The sequence below is a fragment of the Gavialis gangeticus genome, unplaced genomic scaffold (genome assembly GCF_001723915.1).
Source record: "Gavialis gangeticus isolate Ggan-Ray unplaced genomic scaffold, GavGan_comp1, whole genome shotgun sequence".
Taxonomy (NCBI): Eukaryota; Metazoa; Chordata; order Crocodylia; family Gavialidae; genus Gavialis; species Gavialis gangeticus.
Window position 1 is genome coordinate 5,494,925 of NW_017729000.1, and position 7,273 is coordinate 5,502,197.

Genomic DNA, 7,273 nt, shown 5'->3' on the forward strand with positions numbered 1-7,273 from the left:
TCCCCGCCCTCCCGGGGGTGGGGAGGGGGGGGGGGGGGGGAAGCGGTTTGCTTTGTTTACACCCAGGCAGAGGAGGAGGAAACAAGCCTGAGCATCTGCAAGCAGAGAGCGCCCTGTGCCACCAGCCCCCCTGCCAGCCTCGGAGCCCCTGGCCTGTCCCATCCCTTATGGACAGACATGAGCCAGCCATGCTGCAATACCTCTCACTGCGCCTCCTGCAAGGGGCACGGGGCCAAGTGCCCCCCCAATATGTCCCGCAAGCCTGCTCGCCTCTGGAGCCAGCTGTCCAACCGCTGGCACCTGCCAGCAGGCTCGGCAGTGGCAGCTCGACGGCGAGCAGCTCTGAGTCCAGGGGGGCTGAAGCCCCTGCGGGAGCCGCGCAGAATAGGGGTCCGCATTGCTACGAGGCAAAGCGAAGCCTGGGACAAGCTTGGAGGGAGCCAGGGCTTGGCAAGGACCTTAGGGGGTCCGCGCTGGAGCTTGGCCCCCACGGTGGGCTCGGGGACGTGGCTCAGTTTGATCTCTGCTGCGTACGTTGGGGGGTGGGGGCCAGCCCCCAAATGCAGCGGGACGGAGCCTACCTTGCAAAAGCCCTGGAGCAGCCGGTGCCCCTCTCTCACCCCACTGCCTCTTGTCTCTTTTGCGCTTCCCCCATCACCTCTAGGCTGCTCTCCCCACCCGACGAACCCCCTGCCCTGCCTTGGCACCCACCAGGTTAATTAGAGGGTCTGATTTGCATAGGCATCAGGTCACAACGTTCTGGAAATCCCCTTCTGCGGCCAAAGCTTCCTCCCTGCGCTGGAAGGCGTCAGCACCGCGGCTGTTGCCTTCCCTCCGCTGCGCACGGTGGGGCCAAGAGCCCCAGAGCAGTAAACACTCATGGCAGGAACCAGTGGCTGATGTCAGCAAGTGCCCGCAGGGCCTCGCATGCATCACACGTTCGAGCCCAGACATCCTTGACGCTGTCCCCTGCGCACCGCCACCTGTCCCAGGGCTTTGGACTTCCTTCACCAGCCCAGTTGCCAGGTGATCCCCTGCCCACAATCCAACAAACACCAGCAGAGGAAGGGGCAGCCTGGATCTGCTCCAGTTTGCCTAGCGGTGCAATGGCAGCTCCACCCAGCACAACGACACTCAGGCCTCTAATATGCATTGCATGCATCATGCAATCTACAGGTGATCTGTGCAATAAATGGAGCCCGGCAAAGTAATCATTGCACCATAAAAATGACAGCTGAGCTATGCAAAGAACCAGGTAGCTACCAAGTTACTGCTTGACAATGTGTAATGACTTGGGAGCTGGTTTCAGCTGAACGTGCAGCAGGGCCCTTGCTTCGCTTTGGGTCCCGAATAGCAGGGTTTGAGCGAGGCCGAAGCAAGAAGCTGCCCAGGGGCCTAAGGTCTTGGTCCAGCCAGTGCCACCACCTCCCGAGCTCTCCCTCCTCTGGGGCCGAGCCCCACAGCCCCCAGCCGGACTAAAGCGATCACTTGCTGGGGGTCAGGAAGGATTTTGACCCCCACACGTAGAGGAGCAGGGGTGTGGGGATGTCATCTTCCTCCACAACAGGGGGGTCCAGTCCCTTGCCTTGGGCAGAGTCCTCCCTGTCCCCGCAGTGGCTGGATGTTGGCAGGGCCTACTTCTCCCTGCCTAACCTGGGACAAGGTAAGGGAGTCCAGGATGTCTAGAGGTACTGGGCATACGGGGACTGTTTGCAGGAACGGGTTTGACAAACGCCGGCCTGGGGTGGCTGAGTCGGGGCTGAGCCTGCCCCAAGCCAGGGCCTGGGCTGGACATGACCTCCGGAGGTCGTCCAGTTTTGCTGGGACTCTGAATTGTCAAGGCAGTGGCAGTACATCAGCTCCAGGAGGGCACTGAAGGCAAAGCCTGGAGCGGAAAGCAACCGGGTAGAAACGGCAATAGCTTCACCCATCAACCCACTGCCTCTCTGACCCGTCCTAACCCTGGCCTGTGCAGCAAGGACGGAGGAGGGACATGGGGTACCCACTACCTCCACCAGCATCAGCCACACATCAGTCCCCTTCGTGGTTGCCGGAGCTAATACGAGAAGCTGGGAGAATGCCACCTGAGTTGATGAGCTCGGGCAGGAGAGGCAAAGGGAAAAAGCCAAGCCATCTTCTGCTCTGTTAGACGGGCACCGCCACGCCGGGGGGGTACTGCAAATGCACATAATGCAGCAGGCATTGTATTGCTCCAAGAGCGGCAAGTCCCTCCACAGCAGTGGGGTTATCCCAGACACCAAGCTTGCCCCTGCAGGTACCGGAGGCATTTGTGCCATGCTTTAGTCCTGCTCCCAGGCTGCAGTGGCAAAGCCCTGCCGGCTGTGTTCGTCCCAGGCCCCAGCTGCACTAACAAGGCAGCTGCTTTGCCGGTAAGGACAACCCGGCGAATCCAAGTGGGACTGTGGGATGGTCTGCGCTCCCCGGCAGGCTGGCCCAGCCCATGCTGAAGCCCATCAACGGGGGTTAACACTACGCACATCGCCGGTACAGTGTGAGCGCGTCCTGACCCAACGATCTCATCTCCAGCACTGAGCTTTTGATGCCCGCCCGGGCCAGCTGTGGATCGGCTCATCCCGTGGCTTGCCAGCCGCTCTCCGGTGTCAACCGGGAATGCCCACGGGCCTCGTTGCCCTTCACCCTGTCCCGGCGTGAGGGCAGACCCGTGCTATCGGAGCCGCAGTTGTAGCCAAGCCTGGCGCGAGCTGGCTGGGGCGGGACGGTGGGGTGCTTCTCTCTCCAGGCAGGGAGGAAGTATGGGCTGCACAGCTGAAAGCGTTTCCTAGAAGACAACGCGGGCTTCCCAGGGAAGTGGATGGGGCTAGTGGCAATGCGCACGATCCTGCCTGCACCAGCCTGGCAGGGCTCATCTCCTCGGCCTTTCAAGGTTTCCATGGCTAAATCACACCCCTCGGGCCTGCCCCGCTCCCCACCACCCCGTCATTACTCATCCAGCCATGACGTCCTCTGACAGCCCCCTTGTGCCGAAGCCTCAGTGCAGAAGCCCTGGCTCCTTATCAAACCACTCGCTGGCTGGCTCCATCACGGGGAAGTCCCTTGCCCCTGCCTAAAGGCAAGCTCAGCCCGGCTCCCTTCCTGCACTCTCTGCGACCATCCAGCCCGGGTGAGTACAACCTCCCTCTCCTTGGAGCAGGCGTAGGGAAGAGGGACTTCTTTATGAGACTCTCTCCCACCAGCCCAGTGCCCCTCTCCCCCTCTCCCCCATCTCCTCTTACGCAGGGTCAGAGCAGCCTGTTTGTAGCCTGGGCCCTGGCTCTCTTTTGCAGGCTGAAACCCTCACCTGAAAGCAGGTCCCCATGGGGGCCAGGGGAGCTTTGCCCCCAGATTTCAGGCCTGTCGGCAGGGCAGCAAATGCACCAGCCCTGCTTGGTCTATGCCATGGGAAGGGGGAGCCCCAGAGGTCCTACCAAGTCCAGGGTGTGTGTCTCCCCCTCTATTTCGGGCACAGGATAGACCAGTGATTCTCAACCTGGGTGCTGGGGGATTGACATCCTGTTCAGGGTGCTGCATATGAGCACCGTTAGGTACATGATTCAATGCGTGGAGTCACAACTGCTCTGCCCTGCCCTGGTCTTTCGGAGTCGTCTGCAGCAGAACAGCTCGTGCTTTTTCTGTAGTTGAAGAAGTAAAAGCTGAGGGCTGGTGTTTTCTTGGGGGGCCTAAAAAGGCTGAGAACCCCCAAGATGGGCCTTTGCTGCTGCTGGCCTGGCCAGGACCCCCCCAAAGCCACCCGGCACCGGGAGAGCTGTGGGATTCATGCCCCGGGGTGAAGGCCTCATTCTCCTGAGAGCAGCACCCCCTGTAACACCCTTCCCAGGTCCAGTCCCGAGCTATTTCCTGGAGCAACTGAGGCACATTACATTTATTGTGCAATTAACTGGTGAATCCCACAGTAAATTTAGCCCAGTCACACATGCCAAGTAATTATCACACCATAAAAATGTCTATCTGCCTACGGAGAGAGCCAGCCAGCTATAAAGTTAGTTCTTGGAAATGTGTAATAACAACTCTAGGGTCGGTTTCTCTCCAGTTTTCATCCGAATGTGTAGCAGAGCCCGACGGTGCAGGATGCGGGGGAGGCTGGTACCCCCATGGTGGCACAGGGGGGCTTGGCAGACCCCACGCCAGTCCTTTGCTGCGTCATGGTCATCCCCTTTCAAAGCCAGCTTTTGACCCCTTGTCATTGCCTTCTGCTCGCTCCCAGGCACAGAGACCCCCACTGGCTTTCTGCACGGGGGCTTTGGTTGTCCCCTCCTGGAAAGGGCCAAGGAGGCATCAAGCGCTGAGCCGGGGGGCACTGCAGCCCGGCAGCCCCCGGACTTGCCCAGTGCCGGGGTGGAGCATGGGCAAAGGGGACCGGCAGGGCAGGATTTCTAACCCCTGGGCCAAGCTCCGCCAGCGCAGAGGGAGCCAAGAAACTCCTTTGCAAGGCCGGGGGGATCCGTCGGGGAAAGGGGAAGAAGCGAGGCAGCACCCGCTTGGGGCCTGGAGTGGAAATCCCCCTCCGGGCACCAGGCCGCTGGAGCAAGGCTGGAGCAAGACTTGGGCCTCCAGCCCCTCCCCTGCACGCGCAGCCGCAGAGGCTAAGCGGCTCGGTGGTGCTATATTTAGGAAGGGAAGAGACGAGCTGGGGGGTGGAAATCAGGCCTGGCCCTTCCTGCTGGTTCCACTGCAAAAATGCACGGGCGCTGCGGATGCAACCGCCTGCAGTCTGCACGGGCCAGCAGGGGCAGGGGGCACGTCCTCCCCCTGCCACCCCAGCAGGGCAGCCCCCAGTTTGCACCTCCAAGCTACAGGGCAGGGGGCCACCCCAGGGGTGTGGGGCTGCATGCGCCCATGCACTGCTGCCCATGCAGCAGCCCCCTCCCCAGACCCAGGTCTTCTGCCCCCACTGCCCTTCCCCCACGCTGGTCTCCTGCCCCACCCCTCTGTTTATATGCCCGCTGCTGCCCACTGATTAGCTGTTGGGGCTGTCAATCACGGGTGGGAATTTCCAGGGGAGGCGGTGCTGACTCACACTTCCTCCTGGGGGGGGGCGGGGAGGAAGTGGGGAGATGTCAGGGCTGGCACCAGAGTAGCCCAGTGCAGTGCCAGTTTGCGGGAGGGCCCAGCTGTGCAGGTAGGACCCCCAGGCTTTGCCCTGGGCAGGGGGTGGGCCTGGGCCCCCGGCTGCGCGTCCACTTTGCAGACGCAGAGCTGAGCCGGGGGCGTTGCGTGGAGCTGGGGGTGGGTGCTGCCCCGTGGGTGGCAGGGGTAGCATCCCAGAGCGGGGCAAGGGGCCATCTCCCGGCCTCATGAGCGGCTGGGACCCAGGCCCCCCCGTGCCAGCGCTGGGGGGTTCGCTCTGCTTTCCGCCCCACTCAGACGGCGCAACTGCTGGGGCGGTGGAAACCCCGGGGACGTGCCCCCCCGCCCTGACGAGGGGGTGCTCACTCTCTTGCATGAAAAACGTCCTCTTCCCCCCCTGACTCAGTCTTCCTGCGACGCCGGCCCGCCTGACCTGTCACGAGCCAGCCCGTTCCCCCCCCAGCGCCCGGTCGGCTCTGATCTCAGCTCTCAGGGGGAGGGCATTGGCGGGTATACCCCCCGGACACCCCCGCAGGTCCCTGCCAGCCACGAGCCGGGTGGGGCAGCCCCCAAGGAGCCCTCTGGCCTGCAAAGGTGCCCCGCGCTGCGTGGCCAATGTCCCGTGGATTTGGGACGGGTCAGCCCGGCCGTGATTTCGGAGAGCGCTCGGCGTCTGCCGGAGAAGTGCTGGTTCATGCACTTCGGGATTATTTATCGGGTGTTGCAGAACGGCAGCTGGGAGGTGGGGGGTTACCCCCGAGAGACCCCAGAGCACTTGCTGGGGTCCTCGTGGATGAAGGGGCCGTCTCCTCTCCTTGCTTCCAGCCCTGCGTCGCCCGTGGGCAGCTCCAAGGCACCGAGTAGCTTCCCCAGGGCTGCTGGGCTTAGGCAGCAGTTGCTGTCTTGGCGCTGGGCCGTGGACGAACAAGGTGGCCAGGAGCCATCTCTCCACCCGCCCAAGCTGCTGGGGAGCCTGGGGGTGCCAGGCCAGTGCACGTGGGTCAGCCGTGGGTGGGTTCAGCTCTCGCGCCGCTACTCTGGCACTGGTAACAGGGCCGACCCCAGCAGCCAGGCTCATAAGGTGGCACCCTGGGGGATGCCCCAGCCGTGGCTGAGGGGCAGAAATCCAGCCCCACTCATCCGAGCCCCGCAGCTGAGAACAGGCGGAGTTGTCCCAGCCCCGCTCCGCGGGTCCTGGTAGGAGGAGGCCGCGGGAGCCCAGCGGCAGGTCCAGCCCTTGGCCGTGTCCCCCGTTCCCGCTTGGCACAGTGTGGGCAAGGGCGTGGAAGCTCCTTCGAGCCCTGCGGTGCGATGGGCTCCCCCTCCTCCCTGTGCAGAAAGCTCTGGGGCAGCAGGGAGATGGGAGCTGTCTGTTATATGGTAGCAGTCAGGGCTCGGGTGCTGAGATCACAGGGTCTCCAGCGGTGTGGCCGGCTCCTTCGGCCTCTTCCTTGCCCACTTCCCCGACTGTCTCTTCAAGGGGTTGCTCCTTTGCGTCATTGCAGTCTATGGCTTGGCACTCCACGCTTCCCCTGCTTGGCGTAGGTTGGCGGGGGGGCTTTTCTGCAGTGCTTGTAGCAGCAGGCTGGCATACGCTCCAGCTCTTGTGAGCCTGGGATGGTGCCTCTCCCGATGGAGAAAGGCTAGTCCAGCAACAGGTCCAGGGGCTGCAGCTGTATAGGGGAGTCACTGGGCACCTCCCAGATCCTGGGCACGGAGATCAGCTTCCCTGCCCCCAGGGTCCCTACGGCTTAGGGGCATCAGGTAGAGATCCAAATGAGGACTTTGCTGGCTTTGTTGAAGAGAAGGCACAAATCTTTCCCCATCCCTTATTTCCCTGGTTTGGAGGCTGGGTTTTGCCAGTGGGCTCTACCTGTTTACTGTCTACAGCAGAGACGGTTACAGATGCTGGCGGTAGAGAGTGGGTGGTGTGAATTCACGCCCCAGGAAAGGCTTATAATGCAAGAACTGCCCTTGAACTGAGTTTGGAAATGCAAAATCAGTGAGAGAAGGTGGGGAACCTTCTCCTGTTCCTCTTGCAGGACAACATGGGCAGAGGAGACAGGGCACTGGCAGTGGCAGGGAAGTGTGTTTGTGCCCGAAAGCTTGCAAAGCCCAAATTTTCCAGCTATTGAGTTGGTCTAATAAAAGATATCACATTTACCCA

The 7,273-nt window shown here is 62.1% G+C and overlaps 1 protein-coding gene across 2 annotated transcripts in view; it reads left to right on the forward strand.

Annotated features, from left to right (window-relative positions):
- The first annotated feature begins 2,923 nt into the window (after nt 1–2,923).
- Nucleotides 2,924–7,273, forward strand: part of TNIP1 (TNFAIP3 interacting protein 1) — a 23,464-nt gene continuing 19,114 nt past the window's right edge. The window contains exon 1 of one of the 2 annotated variants that reach the window (XM_019506121.1): nt 2,924–3,142. The gene's annotated coding sequence lies outside the window, so the exon portion shown is untranslated. Of the gene's footprint in view, nt 3,143–5,099; nt 5,159–7,273 lie in introns of those variants that run through there. The other variant, XM_019506120.1, reaches the window with a different exon arrangement.